This window comes from Gadus morhua, chromosome 21 (assembly GCF_902167405.1).
Source record: "Gadus morhua chromosome 21, gadMor3.0, whole genome shotgun sequence".
In the NCBI taxonomy this organism is placed as follows: Eukaryota; Metazoa; Chordata; class Actinopteri; order Gadiformes; family Gadidae; genus Gadus; species Gadus morhua.
The window spans coordinates 1835222-1852352 of record NC_044068.1 but is presented as its reverse complement, the minus strand read 5'-3'; the positions used below and the strand labels follow the sequence as shown (position 1 = coordinate 1852352).

Here is a 17131-nt window from a genome sequence, read left to right as displayed (position 1 = left end):
AATGTTGTGAACTAGACTGGACGGTTGATGAAGGGATTCTTCTGGGTTGCCAGATACTCCTTGAATGTGTTTCTGTAGTGTAGTGGTTATCACGTTCGCCTCACACGCGAAAGGTCCCCGGTTCGAAACCGGGCGGAAACAGTATTACTGTTTTCAGACATACAAAGTTAATGTTTAAATTCTCCTGCTTTATTATCGGGCAGCCATTTGGGAATAGTCTGTCGGGAATAGTCCGTCTGGAACAGAACCTTCAGCAGTGTTTACTGGGCACCACGCCACCTCTTCAACAAATAGCCTTGTCATATTATTAAGTTTTTTAACCTGCGCTGAGACCTGTTCATGCGGGTACTTCTGATGAAAAAAATGTTTAGGGTTTTGTTCAAACTTACAGGTTTCCGTAGCGTAGTGGTAATCACGTTCGCCTTACACGAGAAAGGTCCCCGGTTCGAAACCGGGCGGAAACAGTATTACTGTTTTCAGACATACAAAGTTAATGTTTAAATTCTCCTAGTTTATTATCGGGCTGCTATTTGGGAATAGTCTGTCTTGAATAGTCTGTCTGAAACAGAACCTTCAGCAGTGTTTACTGGGCACCACGCCACCTCTTCAACCGATAGCCTCGTCATATTATTAAGTGTTTAAACCTGCGCTGAAACCTGTTCATGCGGGTGCTTCTGATGACAAGATTTGTTCATTTAACAGGTTTCCGTAGTGTAGTGGTTATCACGTTCGCCTAACACGCGAAAGGTCCCCGGTTCGAGACCGGGCGGAAACATGGTCAAAGTATTTGTATTTAGCGCTCGCAGTTGAGAGCATAGACTGTATGAAAGTTAACTCTAGTTGTGAGAAGTTATTAGAAGTGTCTGGGTGTCAACCTCCTTTCCTGTATTGCCTAGCGTTCCTGAGTCTTCTTCGTGAACCTCTCCAGCATGGACTTCTGGGTTAACCGTCTCATCCTGGATCGTCTAGCGTGCAATGGATGGTTCGTAGCCATTAGCATGTCTTGGCTGGCTTTTGCCGCTGTCGTTACGACTATACAATTGAAGCCTAGCGTGCTAGCATTGTTCCTCGCGGTAGCAGATGGGCGAATGGATGTTTAGGATAATATGTTTCAAATATGTATGATATAACCACTTAAATTCACACCTGACCACTCTGACCATGGTTCCATAAAATGTTGTGAACTAGACTGGACGGTTGATGACGGGATTCTTCTGGGTTGCCAGATACTCCTTGAATGTGTTTCTGTAGTGTCACACGCGAAAGGTCCCCGGTTCGAAACCGGACGGAAACAGTATTGCTGTTTTCAGACATACGAAAACCTGTTCATGCGGGTCCTTGTTATGACAAGATTTGTACATTTTAACAGGTTTCCGTAGTGTAGTGGTTATCACGTTCGCCTAACACGCGAAAGGTCCCCGGTTCGAGACCGGGCGGAAACATGATCAAAGTATTTGTATTTAGCGCTCGCAGTTGAGAGCATAGACTGTATGAAAGCTAACTCTAGTTGTGAGAAGTTCTTAGAAGTGTCTGGGTTTCAACCTCCTTTCCTGTATTGCCTAGCGTTCCTGAGTCTTCTTCGTGCACCTCTCCAGCATGGACATCTGGGTTAACCGTCTCATCCTGGATCGTTTAGCGTGCAATGGATGGTTCGTAGCCATTAGCATGTCTTGGCATTCTTTTGCCGCTGTCGTTACGACTTTACAATTGAAGCCTAGCATGCTAGCATTGTTCCCCGCGGTAGCAGATAGGCGAATGGATGTTTGGGATAATATGTTTCAAATATGTATGATATAACCACTTACATTCACACCTGACCACTCTGACCCTGGTTCCATAAAATGTTGTGAACTAGACTGGACGGTTGATGAAGGGATTCTTCTGGGTTGCCAGATACTCCTTGAATGTGTTTCCGTAGTGTAGTGGTTATCACGTTCGCCTCACACGCGAAAGGTCCCTGGTTCGAAACCGGGCGGAAACAGTATTACTGTTTTCAGACATACAAAGTTAATGTTTAAATTCTCCTGCTTTATTATCGGGCAGCCATTTGGGAATAGTCTGTCGGGAATAGTCCGTCTGGAACAGAACCTTCAGCAGTGTTTACTGGGCACCACGCCACCTCTTCAACAAATAGCCTTGTCATATTATTAAGTTTTTTAACCTGCGCTGAGACCTGTTCATGCGGGTACTTCTGATGAAAAAAATGTTTAGGGTTTTGTTCAAACTTACAGGTTTCCGTAGTGTAGTGGTTATCACGTTCGCCTTACATGCGAAAGGTCCCCGGTTCGAAACCGGGCGGAAACAGTATTACTGTTTTCAGACATACAAAGTTAATGTTTAAATTCTCCTAGTTTATTATCGGGCTGCTATTTGGGAATAGTCTGTCTTGAATAGTCTGTCTGGAACAGAACCTTCAGCAGTGTTTACTGGGCACCACGCCACCTCTTCAACCGATAGCCTCGTCATATTATTAAGTGTTTAAACCTGCGCTGAAACCTGTTCATGCGGGTGCTTCTGATGACAAGATTTGTTCATTTAACAGGTTTCCGTAGTGTAGTGGTTATCACGTTCGCCTAACACGCGAAAGGTCCCCGGTTCGAGACCGGGCGGAAACATGGTCAAAGTATTTGTATTTAGCGCTCGCAGTTGAGAGCATAGACTGTATGAAAGTTAACTCTAGTTGTGAGAAGTTATTAGAAGTGTCTGGGTGTCAACCTCCTTTCCTGTATTGCCTAGCGTTCCTGAGTCTTCTTCGTGAACCTCTCCAGCATGGACTTCTGGGTTAACCGTCTCATCCTGGATCGTCTAGCGTGCAATGGATGGTTCGTAGCCATTAGCATGTCTTGGCTGGCTTTTGCCGCTGTCGTTACGACTATACAATTGAAGCCTAGCGTGCTAGCATTGTTCCTCGCGGTAGCAGATGGGCGAATGGATGTTTAGGATAATATGTTTCAAATATGTATGATATAACCACTTAAATTCACACCTGACCACTCTGACCATGGTTCCATAAAATGTTGTGAACTAGACTGGACGGTTGATGACGGGATTCTTCTGGGTTGCCAGATACTCCTTGAATGTGTTTCTGTAGTGTCACACGCGAAAGGTCCCCGGTTCGAAACCGGGCGGAAACAGTATTGCTGTTTTCAGACATACGAAAACCTGTTCATGCGGGTCCTTCTTATGACAAGATTTGTACATATTAACAGGTTTCCGTAGTGTAGTGGTTATCACGTTCGCCTAACACGCGAAAGGTCCCCGGTTCGAGACCGGGCGGAAACATGATCAAAGTATTTGTATTTAGCGCTCGCAGTTGAGAGCATAGACTGTATGAAAGTTAACTCTAGTTGTGAGAAGTTATTAGAAGTGTCTGGGTGTCAACCTCCTTTCCTGTATTGCCTAGCGTTCCTGAGTCTTCTTCGTGAACCTCTCCAGCATGGACTTCTGGGTTAACCGTCTCATCCTGGATCGTCTAGCGTGCAATGGATGGTTCGTAGCCATTAGCATGTCTTGGCTGGCTTTTGCCGCTGTCGTTACGACTTTACAATTGAAGCCTAGCATGCTAGCATTGTTCCCCGCGGTAGCAGATAGGCGAATGGATGTTTGGGATAATATGTTTCAAATATGTATGATATAACCACTTACATTCACACCTGACCACTCTGACCCTGGTTCCATAAAATGTTGTGAACTAGACTGGACGGTTGATGAAGGTATTCTTCTGGGTTGCCAGATACTACTTGAATGTGTTTCTGTAGTGTAGTGGTTATCACGTTCGCCTCACACGCGAAAGGTCCCCGGTTCGAAACCGGGCGGAAACAGTATTACTGTTTTCAGACATACAAAGTTAATGTTTAAATTCTCCTGCTTTATTATCGGGCAGCCATTTGGGAATAGTCTGTCGGGAATAGTCCGTCTGGAACAGAACCGTCAGCAGTGTTTACTGGGCACCACGCCACCTCTTCAACAAATAGCCTTGTCATATTATTAAGTTTTTTAACCTGCGCTGAGACCTGTTCATGCGGGTACTTCTGATGAAAAAAATGTTTAGGGTTTTGTTCAAACTTACAGGTTTCTGTAGTGTAGTGGTTATCAAGTTCGCCTTACATGCGAAAGGTCCCCGGTTCGAAACCGGGCGGAAACAGTATTACTGTTTTCAGACATACAAAGTTAATGTTTAAATTCTCCTAGTTTATTATCGGGCTGCTATTTGGGAATAGTCTGTCTTGAATAGTCTGTCTGGAACAGAACCTTCAGCAGTGTTTACTGGGCACCACGCCACCTCTTCAACCGATAGCCTCGTCATATTATTAAGTGTTTAAACCTGCGCTGAAACCTGTTCATGCGGGTCCTTCTGATGACAAGATTTGTTCATTTAACAGGTTTCCGTAGTGTAGTGGTTATCATGCTCGCCTAACACGCGAAAGGTCCCCGGTTCGAGACCGGGCGGAAACATGATCAAAGTATTTGTATTTAGCGCTCGCAGTTGAGAGCATAGACTGTATGAAAGCTAACTCTAGTTGTGAGAAGTTCTTAGAAGTGTCTGGGTTTCAACCTCCTTTCCTGTATTGCCTAGCGTTCCTGAGTCTTCTTCGTGCACCTCTCCAGCATGGACATCTGGGTTAACCGTCTCATCCTGCATCGTCTAGCGTGCAATGGATGGTTCGTAGCCATTAGCATGTCTTGGTTGGCTTTTGCCGCTGTCGTTACGACTTTACAATTGAAGCCTAGCATGCTAGCATTGTTCCCCGCGGTAGCAGATAGGCGAATGGATGTTTGGGATAATATGTTTCAAATATGTATGATATAACCACTTACATTCACACCTGACCACTCTGACCCTGGTTCCATAAAATGTTGTGAACTAGACTGGACGGTTGATGAAGGGATTCTTTTTGGGTTGCCAGACACTCTTTGAATGTGTTTCCGTAGTGTAGTGGTTATCACGTTCGCCTCACACGCGAAAGGTCCCCGGTTCGAAACCGGGCGGAAACAGTATTACTGTTTTCAGACATACGAAAACCTGTTCATGCGGGTGTTTCTGATGACAAGATTTATACATTTTAACAGGTTTCCGTAGTGTAGTGGTTATCACGTTCGCCTCACACGCGAAAGGTCCCCGGTTCGAAACCGGGCGGAAACAGTATCGCTGTATTCAGACATACGAAAACCTGTTTATGCGGGTCCTTCTGATGACAAGATTTGTACATTTTAACAGGTTTCCGTAGTGTAGTGGTTATCACGTTCGCCTAACACGCGTAAGGTCCCCGGTTCGAGACCGGGCGGAAACATGATTGAAGTATTTGTATTTAGCGCTCGCAGTTGAGAGCATAGACTGTATGAAAGCTAACTCTAGTTGTGAGAAGTTCTTAGAAGTGTCTGGGTTTCAACCTCCTTTCCTGTATTGCCCAGCGTTCCTGAGTCTTCTTCGTGCACCTCTCCAGCATGGACATCTGGGTTAACCGTCTCATCCTGCATCGTCTAGCGTGCAATGGATGGTTCGTAGCCATTAGCATGTCTTGGCTGGCTTTTGCCGCTGTCGTTACGACTTTACAATTGAAGCCTAGCGTGCTAGCATTGTTCCTCGCGGTAGCAGATGGGCGAATGGATGTTTAGGATAATATGTTTCAAATATGTATGATATAACCACTTAAATTCACACCTGACCACTCTGACCATGGTTCCATAAAATGTTGTGAACTAGACTGGACGGTTGATGACGGGATTCTTCTGGGTTGCCAGATACTCCTTGACTGTGTTTCTGTAGTATAGTAGTTATCACGTTCGCCTCACACGCGTAAGGTCCCCGGTTCGAAACCGGGCGGAAACATGATCAAAGTATTTGTATTTAGCGCTCGCAGTTGAGAGCATAGACTGTGTGAAAGCTAACTCTAGTTGTGAGAAGTTCTTAGAAGTGTCTGGGTTTCAACCTCCTTTCCTGTATTGCCTAGCGTTCCTGAGTCTTCTTCGTGCACCTCTCCAGCATGGACATCTTGGTTAACCGTCTTATCCTGGATCGTTTAGCGTGCAATGGATGGTTCGTAGCCATTAGCATGTCTTGGCTTTCTTTTGCCGCTGTCGTTACGACTTTACAATTGAAGCCTAGCATGCTAGCATTGTTCCCCGCGGTAGCAGATAGGCGAATGGATGTTTGGGATAATATGTTTCAAATATGTATGATATAACCACTTACATTCACACCTGACCACTCTGACCCTGGTTCCATAAAATGTTGTGAACTAGACTGGACGGTTGATGAAGGGATTCTTCTGGGTTGCCAGATACTCCTTGAATGTGTTTCCGTAGTGTAGTGGTTATCACGTTCGCCTCACACGCGAAAGGTCCCCGGTTCGAAACCGGGCGGAAACAGTATTACTGTTTTCAGACATACAAAGTTAATGTTTAAATTCTCCTGCTTTATTATCGGGCAGCCATTTGGGAATAGTCTGTCGGGAATAGTCCGTCTGGAACAGAACCTTCAGCAGTGTTTACTGGGCACCACGCCACCTCTTCAACAAATAGCCTTGTCATATTATTAAGTTTTTTAACCTGCGCTGAGACCTGTTCATGCGGGTACTTCTGATGAAAAAAATGTTTAGGGTTTTGTTCAAACTTACAGGTTTCTGTAGTGTAGTGGTTATCACGTTCGCCTTACACGCGAAAGGTCCCCGGTTCGAAACCGGGCGGAAACAGTATTACTGTTTTCAGACATACAAAGTTAATGTTTAAATTCTCCTAGTTTATTATCGGGCTGCTATTTGGGAATAGTCTGTCTTGAATAGTCTGTCTGGAACAGAACCTTCAGCAGTGTTTACTGGGCACCACGCCACCTCTTCAACCGATAGCCTCGTCATATTATTAAGTGTTTAAACCTGCGCTGAAACCTGTTCATGCGGGTGCTTCTGATGACAAGATTTGTTCATTTAACAGGTTTCCGTAGTGTAGTGGTTATCACGTTCGCCTAACACGCGAAAGGTCCCCGGTTCGAGACCGGGCGGAAACATGGTCAAAGTATTTGTATTTAGCGCTCGCAGTTGAGAGCATAGACTGTATGAAAGTTAACTCTAGTTGTGAGAAGTTATTAGAAGTGTCTGGGTGTCAACCTCCTTTCCTGTATTGCCTAGCGTTCCTGAGTCTTCTTCGTGAACCTCTCCAGCATGGACTTCTGGGTTAACCGTCTCATCCTGGATCGTCTAGCGTGCAATGGATGGTTCGTAGCCATTAGCATGTCTTGGCAGGCTTTTGCCGCTGTCGTTACGACTATACAATTGAAGCCTAGCGTGCTAGCATTGTTCCTCGCGGTAGCAGATGGGCGAATGGATGTTTAGGATAATATGTTTCAAATATGTATGATATAACCACTTAAATTCACACCTGACCACTCTGACCATGGTTCCATAAAATGTTGTGAACTAGACTGGACGGTTGATGACGGGATTCTTCTGGGTTGCCAGATACTCCTTGAATGTGTTTCTGTAGTGTCACACGCGAAAGGTCCCCGGTTCGAAACCGGGCGGAAACAGTATTGCTGTTTTCAGACATACGAAAACCTGTTCATGCGGGTCCTTCTTATGACAAGATTTGTACATTTTAACAGGTTTCCGTAGTGTAGTGGTTATCACGTTCGCCTAACACGCGAAAGGTCCCCGGTTCGAGACCGGGCGGAAACATGGTCAAAGTATTTGTATTTAGCGCTCGCAGTTGAGAGCATAGACTGTATGAAAGTTAACTCTAGTTGTGAGAAGTTATTAGAAGTGTCTGGGTGTCAACCTCCTTTCCTGTATTGCCTAGCGTTACTGAGTCTTCTTCGTGAACCTCTCCAGCATGGACTTCTGGGTTAACCGTCTCATCCTGGATCGTCTAGCGTGCAATGGATGGTTCGTAGCCATTAGCATGTCTTGGCTGGCTTTTGCCGCTGTCGTTACGACTATACAATTGAAGCCTAGCGTGCTAGCATTGTTCCTCGCGGTAGCAGATGGGCGAATGGATGTTTAGGATAATATGTTTCAAATATGTATGATATAACCACTTAAATTCACACCTGACCACTCTGACCATGGTTCCATAAAATGTTGTGAACTAGACTGGACGGTTGATGACGGGATTCTTCTGGGTTGCCAGATACTCCTATTTGGGAATAGTCTGTCTTGAATAGTCTGTCTGGAACAGAACCTTCAGCAGTGTTTACTGGGCACCACGCCACCTCTTCAACCGATAGCCTCGTCATATTATTAAGTGTTTAAACCTGCGCTGAAACCTGTTCATGCGGGTCCTTCTGATGACAAGATTTGTTCATTTAACAGGTTTCCGTAGTGTAGTGGTTATCATGTTCGCCTAACACGCGAAAGGTCCCCGGTTCGAGACCGGGCGGAAACATGATCAAAGTATTTGTATTTAGCGCTCGCAGTTGAGAGCATAGACTGTATGAAAGCTAACTCTAGTTGTGAGAAGTTCTTAGAAGTGTCTGGGTTTCAACCTCCTTTCCTGTATTGCCTAGCGTTCCTGAGTCTTCTTCGTGCACCTCTCCAGCATGGACATCTGGGTTAACCGTCTCATCCTGAATCGTCTAGCGTGCAATGGATGGTTCGTAGCCATTAGCATGTCTTGGTTGGCTTTTGCCGCTGTCGTTACGACTTTACAATTGAAGCCTAGCATGCTAGCATTGTTCCCCGCGGTAGCAGATAGGCGAATGGATGTTTGGGATAATATGTTTCAAATATGTATGATATAACCACTTACATTCACACCTGACCACTCTGACCCTGGTTCCATAAAATGTTGTGAACTAGACTGGACGGTTGATGAAGGGATTCTTTTTGGGTTGCCAGACACTCTTTGAATGTGTTTCCGTAGTGTAGTGGTTATCACGTTCGCCTCACACGCGAAAGGTCCCCGGTTCGAAACCGGGCGGAAACAGTATTACTGTTTTCAGACATACGAAAACCTGTTCATGCGGGTGTTTCTGATGACAAGATTTATACATTTTAACAGGTTTCCGTAGTGTAGTGGTTATCACGTTCGCCTCACACGCGAAAGGTCCCCGGTTCGAAACCGGGCGGAAACAGTATCGCTGTATTCAGACATACGAAAACCTGTTCATGCGGGTCCTTCTGATGACAAGATTTGTACATTTTAACAGGTTTCCGTAGTGTAGTGGTTATCACGTTCGCCTAACACGCGTAAGGTCCCCGGTTCGAGACCGGGCGGAAACATGATTGAAGTATTTGTATTTAGCGCTCGCAGTTGAGAGCATAGACTGTGTGAAAGCTAACTCTAGTTGTGAGAAGTTCTTAGAAGTGTCTGGGTTTCAACCTCCTTTCCTGTATTGCCCAGCGTTCCTGAGTCTTCTTCGTGCACCTCTCCAGCATGGACATCTGGGTTAACCGTCTCATCCTGCATCGTCTAGCGTGCAATGGATGGTTCGTAGCCATTAGCATGTCTTGGCTGGCTTTTGCCGCTGTCGTTACGACTTTACAATTGAAGCCTAGCGTGCTAGCATTGTTCCTCGCGGTAGCAGATGGGCGAATGGATGTTTAGGATAATATGTTTCAAATATGTATGATATAACCACTTAAATTCACACCTGACCACTCTGACCATGGTTCCATAAAATGTTGTGAACTAGACTGGACGGTTGATGACGGGATTCTTCTGGGTTGCCAGATACTCCTTGACTGTGTTTCTGTAGTATAGTAGTTATCACGTTCGACTCACACGCGAAAGGTCCCCGGTTCGAAACCGGGCGGAAACATGATCAAAGTATTTGTATTTAGCGCTCGCAGTTGAGAGCATAGACTGTGTGAAAGCTAACTCTAGTTGTGAGAAGTTCTTAGAAGTGTCTGGGTTTCAACCTCCTTTCCTGTATTGCCTAGCGTTCCTGAGTCTTCTTCGTGCACCTCTCCAGCATGGACATCTTGGTTAACCGTCTTATCCTGGATCGTTTAGCGTGCAATGGATGGTTCGTAGCCATTAGCATGTCTTGGCTTTCTTTTGCCGCTGTCGTTACGACTTTACAATTGAAGCCTAGCATGCTAGCATTGTTCCCCGCGGTAGCAGATAGGCGAATGGATGTTTGGGATAATATGTTTCAAATATGTATGATATAACCACTTACATTCACACCTGACCACTCTGACCCTGGTTCCATAAAATGTTGTGAACTAGACTGGACGGTTGATGAAGGGATTCTTCTGGGTTGCCAGATACTCCTTGAATGTGTTTCCGTAGTGTAGTGGTTATCACGTTCGCCTCACACGCGAAAGGTCCCCGGTTCGAAACCGGGCGGAAACAGTATTACTGTTTTCAGACATACAAAGTTAATGTTTAAATTCTCCTGCTTTATTATCGGGCAGCCATTTGGGAATAGTCTGTCGTGAATAGTCCGTCTGGAACAGAACCTTCAGCAGTGTTTACTGGGCACCACGCCACCTCTTCAACAAATAGCCTTGTCATATTATTAAGTTTTTTAACCTGCGCTGAGACCTGTTCATGCGGGTACTTCTGATGAAAAAAATGTTTAGGGTTTTGTTCAAACTTACAGGTTTCCGTAGTGTAGTGGTTATCACGTTCGCCTTACACGCGAAAGGTCCCCGGTTCGAAACCGGGCGGAAACAGTATTACTGTTTTCAGACATACAAAGTTAATGTTTAAATTCTCCTAGTTTATTATCGGGCTGCTATTTGGGAATAGTCTGTCTTGAATAGTCTGTCTGGAACAGAACCTTCAGCAGTGTTTACTGGGCACCACGCCACCTCTTCAACCGATAGCCTCGTCATATTATTAAGTGTTTAAACCTGCGCTGAAACCTGTTCATGCGGGTGCTTCTGATGACAAGATTTGTTCATTTAACAGGTTTCCGTAGTGTAGTGGTTATCACGTTCGCCTAACACGCGAAAGGTCCCCGGTTCGAGACCGGGCGGAAACAGTATTACTGTTTTCAGGCATACAAAGTTAATGTTTAAATTCTCCTAGTTTATTATCGGGCTTCTATTTGGGAATAGTCTGTCTTGAATAGTCTGTCTGGAACAGAACCTTCAGCAGTGTTTACTGGGCACCACGCCACCTCTTCAACCGATAGCCTCGTCATATTATTAAGTGTTTAAACCTGCGCTGAAACCTGTTCATGCGGGTGCTTCTGATGACAAGATTTGTACATTTTAACAGGTTTCCGTAGTGTAGTGGTTATCACGTTCGCCTAACACGCGAAAGGTCCCCGGTTCGAGACCGGGCGGAAACATGATCAAAGTATTTGTATTTAGCGCTCGCAGTTGAGAGCATAGACTGTATGAAAGCTAACTCTAGTTGTGAGAAGTTCTTAGAAGTGTCTGGGTGTCAACCTCCTTTCCTGTATTGCCTAGCGTTCCTGAGTCTTCTTCGTGAACCTCTCCAGCATGGACTTCTGGGTTAACCGTCTCATCCTGGATCGTCTAGCGTGCAATGGATGGTTCGTAGCCATTAGCATGTCTTGGCTGGCTTTTGCCGCTGTCGTTACGACTATACAATTGAAGCCTAGCGTGCTAGCATTGTTCCTCGCGGTAGCAGATGGGCGAATGGATGTTTAGGATAATATGTTTCAAATATGTATGATATAACCACTTAAATTCACACCTGACCACTCTGACCCTGGTTCCATAAAATGTTGTGAACTAGACTGGACGGTTGATGACGGGATTCTTCTGGGTTGCCAGATACTCCTTGAATGTGTTTCCGTAGTGTAGTGGTTATCAAGTTTGCCTCACACGCGATAGGTCCCCGGTTCGAAACCGGGCGGAAACAGTATTACTGTTTTCAGACATACAAAGTTAATGTTTAAATTCTCCTGCTTTATTATCGGGCAGCCATTTGGGACTAGTCTGTCGGGAATAGTCCGTCTGGAACAGAACCTTCAGCAGTGTTTACTGGGCACCACGCCACCTCTTCAACAAATAGCCTTGTCATATTATTAAGTTTTTTAACCTGCGCTGAGACCTGTTCATGCGTGTACTTCTGATGAAAAAAATGTTTAGGGTTTTGTTCAAACTTATAGGTTTCCGTAGTGTAGTGGTTATCACGTTCGCCTTACACGCGAAAGGTCCCCGGTTCGAAACCGGGCGGAAACAGTATTACTGTTTTCAGACATACAAAGTTAATGTTTAAATTCTCCTAGTTTATTATCGGGCAGCTATTTGGGAATAGTCTGTCGGGAATAGTCTGTCTGGAACAGAACCTTCAGCAGTGTCCACTGGGCACCACGCCACCTCTTCAACCGATGGATGGCCTCGTCATATTATTAAGTGTTCAAACCTGCGCTGAAAACCTGTTCATGCGGGTGCTTCTGATGACAAGATTTGTTCGTTTAAATAGGTTTCCGTAGTGTAGTGGTTATCACGTTCGCCTAACACGCGAAAGGTCCCCGGTTCGAGACCAGGCGGAAACATGATCAAAGTATTTGTATTTAGCGCTCGCAGTTGAGAGCATAGACTGTAAGAAAGTTAACTCTAGTTGTGAGCAGTTATTAGAAGTGTCTGGGTGTGAACCTCCTTTCCTGTATTGCCTAGCGTTCCTGAGTCTTCTTCGTGAACCTCTCCAGCATGGACTTCTGGGTTAACCGTCTCATCCTGGATCGTCTAGCTTGCAATGGATGGTTCGTAGCCATTAGCATGTCTTGGCTGGCTTTTGCCGCTGTCGTTACGACTTTACAATTGAAGCCTAGCGTGCTAGCATTGTTCCTCGCGGTAGCAGATGGGCGAATGGATGTTTAGGATAATATGTTTCAAATATGTATGATATAACCACTTAAATTCACACCTGACCACTCTGACCCTGGTTCCATAAAATGTTGTGAACTAGACTGGACGGTTGATGAAGGGATTCTTCTGGGTTGCCAGACACTCTTTAAATGTGTTTCCGTAGTGTAGTGGTTATCACGTTCGCCTCACACGCGAAAGGTCCCCGGTTCGAGACCGGGCGGAAACATGATCAAAGTATTTGTATTTAGCGCTCGCAGTTGAGAGCATAGACTGTATGAAAGCTAACTCTAGTTGTGAGAAGTTCTTAGAAGTGTCTGGGTTTCAACCTCCTTTCCTGTATTGCCTAGTGTTCCTGAGTCTTCTTCGTGCACCTCTCCAGCATGGACATCTGGGTTAACCGTCTCATACTGCATCGTCTAGCGTGCAATGGATGGTTCGTAGCCATTAGCATGTCTTGGCTGGCTTTTGCCGCTGTCGTTACGACTTTACAATTGAAGCCTAGCGTGCTAGCATTGTTCCTCGCGGTAGCAGATGGGCGAATGGATGTTTAGGATAATATGTTTCAAATATGTATGGTATAACCACTTAAATTCACACCTGACCACTCTGACCATGGTTCCATAAAATGTTGTGAACTAGACTGGACGGTTGATGACGGGATTCTTCTGGGTTGCCAGATACTCCTTGACTGTGTTTCTGTAGTATAGTAGTTATCACGTTCGACTCACACGCGAAAGGTCCCCGGTTCGAAACCGGGTGGAAACAGTATTACTGTTTTCAGACATACAAAGTTAATGTTTAAATTCTCCTGCTTTATTATCGGGCAGCCATTTGGGAATAGTCTGTCGGGAATAGTCCGTCTGGAACAGAACCTTCAGCAGTGTTTACTGGGCACCACGCCACCTCTTCAACAAATAGCCTTGTCATATTATTAAGTTTTTTAACCTGCGCTGAGACCTGTTCATGCGGGTACTTCTGATGAAGAAAATGTTTAGGGTTTTGTTCAAACTTACAGGTTTCTGTAGTGTATTGGTTATCACGTTCGCCTTACACGCGAAAGGTCCCCGGTTCGAAACCGGGGGGAAACAGTATTACTGTTTTCAGACATACAAAGTTAATGTTTAAATTCTCCTAGTTTATTATCGGGCTGCTATTTGGGAATAGTCTGTCTTGAATAGTCTGCCTGGAACAGAACCTTCAGCAGTGTTTACTGGGCACCACGCCACCTCTTCAACCGATAGCCTCGTCATATTATTAAGTGTTTAAACCTGCGCTGAAACCTGTTCATGCGGGTGCTTCTGATGACAAGATTTGTTCATTTAACAGGTTGCCGTAGTGTAGTGGTTATCACGTTGCTTCTGATGACAAGATTTATACATTTTAACAGGTTTTCGTAGTGTAGTGGTTATCACGTTCGCCTAACACGCGAAAGGTCCCCGGTTCGAGACCGGGCGGAAACATGATCAAAGTATTTGTATTTAGCGCTCGCAGTTGAGAGCATAGACTGTATGAAAGCTAACTCTAGTTGTGAGAAGTTCTTAGAAGTGTCTGGGTTTCAACATCCTTTCCTGTATTGCCTAGTGTTCCTGAGTCTTCTTCGTGCACCTCTCCAGCATGGACATCTGGGTTAACCTGCATCGTCTAGCGTGCAATGGATGGTTCGTAGCCATTAGCATGTCTTGGCTGGCTTTTGCCGCTGTCGTTACGACTTTACAATTGAAGCCTAGCGTGCTAGCATTGTTCCCCGCGGTAGCAGATAGGCGAATGGATGTTTGGGATAATATGTTTCAAATATGTATGATATAACCACTTACATTCACACCCGACCACTCTGACCATGGTTTCATAAAATGTTGTGAACTAGACTGGACGGTTGATGACGGGATTCTTCTGGGTTGCCAGATACTCCTTGACTGTGTTTCTGTAGTATAGTGGTTATCACGTTTGCCTCACACGCGAAAGGTCCCCGGTTCGAAACCGGGCGGAAACAGTATTACTGTTTTCAGACATACGAAAACCTGTTCATGCGGGTGCTTCTGATGACAAGATTTCTACATTTTAACAGGTTTTCGTAGTGTAGTGGTTATCACGTTCGCCTAACACGCGAAAGGTCCCCGGTTCGAGACCGGGCGGAAACATGATCAAAGTATTTGTATTTAGCGCTCGCAGTTGAGAGCATAGACTGTATGAAAGCTAACTCTAGTTGTGAGAAGTTCTTAGAAGTGTCTGGGTTTCAACCTCCTTTCCTGTATTGCCTAGTGTTCCTGAGTCTTCTTCGTGCACCTCTCCAGCATGGACATCTGGGTTAACCGTCTCATCCTGCATCGTCTAGCGTGCAATGGATGGTTCGTAGCCATTAGCATGTCTTGGCTGGCTTTTGCCGCTGTCGTTACGACTTTACAATTGAAGCCTAGTGTGCTAGCATTGTTCCCCGCGGTAGCAGATAGGCGAATGGATGTTTGGGATAATATGTTTCAAATATGTATGATATAACCACTTACATTCACACCTGACCACTCTGACCCTGGTTCCATAAAATGTTGTGAACTAGACTGGACGGTTGATGAAGGGATTCTTCTGGGTTGCCAGACACCCTTTGAATGTGTTTCCGTAGTGTAGTGGTTATCACGTTCGCCTCACACGCGAAAGGTCCCCGGTTCGAAACCGGGCGGAAACAGTATTACTGTTTTCAGACATACGAAAACCTGTTCATGCGGGTGCTTCGGATGACAAGATTTATAGATTTTAACACGTTTTCGTAGTGTAGTGGTTATCATGTTCGCCTAACACGCGAAAGGTCCCCGGTTCGAGACCGGGCGGAAACATGATCAAAGTAATTGTATTTAGCGCTCGCAGTTGAGAGCATAGACTGTATGAAAGTTAACTCTAGTTCTGAGAAGTTATTAGAAGTGTCTGGGTGTCAACCTCCTTTCCTGTATTGCCTAGCGTTCCTGAGTGTTCTTCGTGAACCTCTCCAGCATGGACTTCTGGGTTAACCGTCTCATCCTGGATCGTGTAGCGTGCAATGGATGGTTCGTAGCCATTAGCATGTCTTGGCTGGCTTTTGCCGCTGTCGTTACGACTTTACAATTGAAGCCTAGCGTGCTAGCATTGTTCCTCGCGGTAGCAGATGGGCGAATGGATGTTTAGGATAATATGTTTCAAATATGTATGATATAACCACTTAAATTCACACCTGACCCCTCTGACCATGGTTCCATAAAATGTTGTGAACTAGACTGGACGGTTGATGACGGGATTCTTCTGGGTTGCCAGATACTCCTTGACTGTGTTTCTGTAGTATAGTGGTTATCACGTTCGCCTCACACGCGAAAGGTCCCCGGTTCGAAACCGGGTGGAAACATGATCAAAGTATTTGTATTTAGCGCTCGCAGTTGAGAGCATAGACTGTATGAAAGCTAACTCTAGTTGTGAGAAGTTCTTAGAAGTGTCTGGGTTTCAACCTCCTTTCCTGTATTGCCTAGCGTTCCTGAGTCTTCTTCGTGCACCTCTCCAGCATGGACATCTGAGTTAACCGTCTGATCCTGGATCGTCTAGCGTGCAATGGATGGTTCGTAGCCATTAGCATGTCTTGGCTGGCTTTTGCCGCTGTCGTTACGACTTTACAATTGAAGCCTAGCATGCTAGCATTGTTCCCCGCGGTAGCAGATAGGCGAATGGATGTTTGGGATAATATGTTTCAAATATGTATGATATAACCACTTACATTCACACCTGACCACTCTGACCCACGTTCGCCTCACACGCGAAAGGTCCCCGGTTCGAAACCGGGCGGAAACAGTGTTACTGTTTTCAGACATACAAAATTAATATTTAAATTCTCCTGCTTTATTATCGGGCAGCTATTTGGGAATAGTCTGTCGGGAATAGTCTGTCTGGAACAGAACCTTCAGCAGTGTCCACTGGGCACCACGCCACCTCTTCAACCGATGGACTCGTCATATTATTAAGTCTTTAAACCTGCGCTGAAAACCTGTTCATGCGGGTGCTTCTGATGACAAGATTTGTTTGTTTAAATAGGTTTCCGTAGTGTAGTGGTTATCACGTTCGCCTAACACTTGAAAGGTCCCGGGTTCGAGACTGGGAGAAAACATGATCAAAGTATATGTATTTAGCGCTCGCAGTTGAGAGCATAGACTGTATGAAAGCTAACTCTAGTTGTGAGAAGTTATTAGAAGTGTCTGGGTGTCAACCTCCTTTCCTGTATTGCCTAGCGTTCCTGGGTCTTCTTCGTGAACCTCTCCAGCATGGACTTCTGGGTTAACCGTCTCATCCTGGATCGTCTAGCTTGCAATGGATGGTTTGTAGCCATTAGCATGTCTTGGCTGGCTTTTGCCGCTGTCGTTACGACTTTACAATTGAAGCCTAGCGGGCTAGCATTG

The 17131-nt window shown here is 45.3% G+C and overlaps 37 non-coding genes across 37 annotated transcripts; all 37 read left to right on the top strand.

Annotated features, from left to right (window-relative positions):
• The first annotated feature begins 68 nt into the window (after positions 1-68).
• Positions 69-141, top strand: trnav-cac (transfer RNA valine (anticodon CAC)). The gene has a single exon. It is a non-coding gene; the product is annotated as a tRNA-Val (tRNA).
• Positions 142-391: 250 nt separating this feature from the next.
• On the top strand, positions 392-464 carry trnav-uac (transfer RNA valine (anticodon UAC)). Its single transcript has one exon. It is a non-coding gene; the product is annotated as a tRNA-Val (tRNA).
• A 238-nt stretch (positions 465-702) lies between these two features.
• On the top strand, positions 703-775 carry trnav-aac (transfer RNA valine (anticodon AAC)). Its single transcript has one exon. It is a non-coding gene; the product is annotated as a tRNA-Val (tRNA).
• Positions 776-1369: 594 nt separating this feature from the next.
• Positions 1370-1442, top strand: trnav-aac (transfer RNA valine (anticodon AAC)). The gene has a single exon. It is a non-coding gene; the product is annotated as a tRNA-Val (tRNA).
• A 466-nt stretch (positions 1443-1908) lies between these two features.
• trnav-cac (transfer RNA valine (anticodon CAC)) lies at positions 1909-1981 on the top strand. The gene has a single exon. It is a non-coding gene; the product is annotated as a tRNA-Val (tRNA).
• A 250-nt stretch (positions 1982-2231) lies between these two features.
• On the top strand, positions 2232-2304 carry trnav-uac (transfer RNA valine (anticodon UAC)). The gene has a single exon. It is a non-coding gene; the product is annotated as a tRNA-Val (tRNA).
• A 238-nt stretch (positions 2305-2542) lies between these two features.
• trnav-aac (transfer RNA valine (anticodon AAC)) lies at positions 2543-2615 on the top strand. Its single transcript has one exon. It is a non-coding gene; the product is annotated as a tRNA-Val (tRNA).
• A 594-nt stretch (positions 2616-3209) lies between these two features.
• trnav-aac (transfer RNA valine (anticodon AAC)) lies at positions 3210-3282 on the top strand. The gene has a single exon. It is a non-coding gene; the product is annotated as a tRNA-Val (tRNA).
• A 466-nt stretch (positions 3283-3748) lies between these two features.
• On the top strand, positions 3749-3821 carry trnav-cac (transfer RNA valine (anticodon CAC)). The gene has a single exon. It is a non-coding gene; the product is annotated as a tRNA-Val (tRNA).
• A 250-nt stretch (positions 3822-4071) lies between these two features.
• Positions 4072-4144, top strand: trnav-uac (transfer RNA valine (anticodon UAC)). Its single transcript has one exon. It is a non-coding gene; the product is annotated as a tRNA-Val (tRNA).
• Positions 4145-4382: 238 nt separating this feature from the next.
• trnav-aac (transfer RNA valine (anticodon AAC)) lies at positions 4383-4455 on the top strand. The gene has a single exon. It is a non-coding gene; the product is annotated as a tRNA-Val (tRNA).
• A 467-nt stretch (positions 4456-4922) lies between these two features.
• trnav-cac (transfer RNA valine (anticodon CAC)) lies at positions 4923-4995 on the top strand. Its single transcript has one exon. It is a non-coding gene; the product is annotated as a tRNA-Val (tRNA).
• A 75-nt stretch (positions 4996-5070) lies between these two features.
• On the top strand, positions 5071-5143 carry trnav-cac (transfer RNA valine (anticodon CAC)). The gene has a single exon. It is a non-coding gene; the product is annotated as a tRNA-Val (tRNA).
• Positions 5144-5218: 75 nt separating this feature from the next.
• trnav-aac (transfer RNA valine (anticodon AAC)) lies at positions 5219-5291 on the top strand. The gene has a single exon. It is a non-coding gene; the product is annotated as a tRNA-Val (tRNA).
• A 1005-nt stretch (positions 5292-6296) lies between these two features.
• trnav-cac (transfer RNA valine (anticodon CAC)) lies at positions 6297-6369 on the top strand. The gene has a single exon. It is a non-coding gene; the product is annotated as a tRNA-Val (tRNA).
• A 250-nt stretch (positions 6370-6619) lies between these two features.
• Positions 6620-6692, top strand: trnav-uac (transfer RNA valine (anticodon UAC)). The gene has a single exon. It is a non-coding gene; the product is annotated as a tRNA-Val (tRNA).
• Positions 6693-6930: 238 nt separating this feature from the next.
• Positions 6931-7003, top strand: trnav-aac (transfer RNA valine (anticodon AAC)). Its single transcript has one exon. It is a non-coding gene; the product is annotated as a tRNA-Val (tRNA).
• Positions 7004-7597: 594 nt separating this feature from the next.
• Positions 7598-7670, top strand: trnav-aac (transfer RNA valine (anticodon AAC)). The gene has a single exon. It is a non-coding gene; the product is annotated as a tRNA-Val (tRNA).
• A 633-nt stretch (positions 7671-8303) lies between these two features.
• trnav-aac (transfer RNA valine (anticodon AAC)) lies at positions 8304-8376 on the top strand. The gene has a single exon. It is a non-coding gene; the product is annotated as a tRNA-Val (tRNA).
• Positions 8377-8843: 467 nt separating this feature from the next.
• trnav-cac (transfer RNA valine (anticodon CAC)) lies at positions 8844-8916 on the top strand. Its single transcript has one exon. It is a non-coding gene; the product is annotated as a tRNA-Val (tRNA).
• A 75-nt stretch (positions 8917-8991) lies between these two features.
• On the top strand, positions 8992-9064 carry trnav-cac (transfer RNA valine (anticodon CAC)). Its single transcript has one exon. It is a non-coding gene; the product is annotated as a tRNA-Val (tRNA).
• Positions 9065-9139: 75 nt separating this feature from the next.
• trnav-aac (transfer RNA valine (anticodon AAC)) lies at positions 9140-9212 on the top strand. Its single transcript has one exon. It is a non-coding gene; the product is annotated as a tRNA-Val (tRNA).
• A 466-nt stretch (positions 9213-9678) lies between these two features.
• trnav-cac (transfer RNA valine (anticodon CAC)) lies at positions 9679-9751 on the top strand. Its single transcript has one exon. It is a non-coding gene; the product is annotated as a tRNA-Val (tRNA).
• A 466-nt stretch (positions 9752-10217) lies between these two features.
• On the top strand, positions 10218-10290 carry trnav-cac (transfer RNA valine (anticodon CAC)). The gene has a single exon. It is a non-coding gene; the product is annotated as a tRNA-Val (tRNA).
• A 250-nt stretch (positions 10291-10540) lies between these two features.
• trnav-uac (transfer RNA valine (anticodon UAC)) lies at positions 10541-10613 on the top strand. The gene has a single exon. It is a non-coding gene; the product is annotated as a tRNA-Val (tRNA).
• A 238-nt stretch (positions 10614-10851) lies between these two features.
• Positions 10852-10924, top strand: trnav-aac (transfer RNA valine (anticodon AAC)). Its single transcript has one exon. It is a non-coding gene; the product is annotated as a tRNA-Val (tRNA).
• A 239-nt stretch (positions 10925-11163) lies between these two features.
• trnav-aac (transfer RNA valine (anticodon AAC)) lies at positions 11164-11236 on the top strand. The gene has a single exon. It is a non-coding gene; the product is annotated as a tRNA-Val (tRNA).
• Positions 11237-12025: 789 nt separating this feature from the next.
• On the top strand, positions 12026-12098 carry trnav-uac (transfer RNA valine (anticodon UAC)). Its single transcript has one exon. It is a non-coding gene; the product is annotated as a tRNA-Val (tRNA).
• Positions 12099-12342: 244 nt separating this feature from the next.
• Positions 12343-12415, top strand: trnav-aac (transfer RNA valine (anticodon AAC)). The gene has a single exon. It is a non-coding gene; the product is annotated as a tRNA-Val (tRNA).
• A 466-nt stretch (positions 12416-12881) lies between these two features.
• trnav-cac (transfer RNA valine (anticodon CAC)) lies at positions 12882-12954 on the top strand. The gene has a single exon. It is a non-coding gene; the product is annotated as a tRNA-Val (tRNA).
• A 789-nt stretch (positions 12955-13743) lies between these two features.
• On the top strand, positions 13744-13816 carry trnav-uac (transfer RNA valine (anticodon UAC)). The gene has a single exon. It is a non-coding gene; the product is annotated as a tRNA-Val (tRNA).
• Positions 13817-14115: 299 nt separating this feature from the next.
• On the top strand, positions 14116-14188 carry trnav-aac (transfer RNA valine (anticodon AAC)). Its single transcript has one exon. It is a non-coding gene; the product is annotated as a tRNA-Val (tRNA).
• A 457-nt stretch (positions 14189-14645) lies between these two features.
• trnav-cac (transfer RNA valine (anticodon CAC)) lies at positions 14646-14718 on the top strand. Its single transcript has one exon. It is a non-coding gene; the product is annotated as a tRNA-Val (tRNA).
• A 75-nt stretch (positions 14719-14793) lies between these two features.
• Positions 14794-14866, top strand: trnav-aac (transfer RNA valine (anticodon AAC)). Its single transcript has one exon. It is a non-coding gene; the product is annotated as a tRNA-Val (tRNA).
• A 466-nt stretch (positions 14867-15332) lies between these two features.
• On the top strand, positions 15333-15405 carry trnav-cac (transfer RNA valine (anticodon CAC)). Its single transcript has one exon. It is a non-coding gene; the product is annotated as a tRNA-Val (tRNA).
• Positions 15406-15480: 75 nt separating this feature from the next.
• On the top strand, positions 15481-15553 carry trnav-aac (transfer RNA valine (anticodon AAC)). Its single transcript has one exon. It is a non-coding gene; the product is annotated as a tRNA-Val (tRNA).
• A 466-nt stretch (positions 15554-16019) lies between these two features.
• trnav-cac (transfer RNA valine (anticodon CAC)) lies at positions 16020-16092 on the top strand. The gene has a single exon. It is a non-coding gene; the product is annotated as a tRNA-Val (tRNA).
• The last annotated feature ends 1039 nt before the right edge of the window (positions 16093-17131 follow it).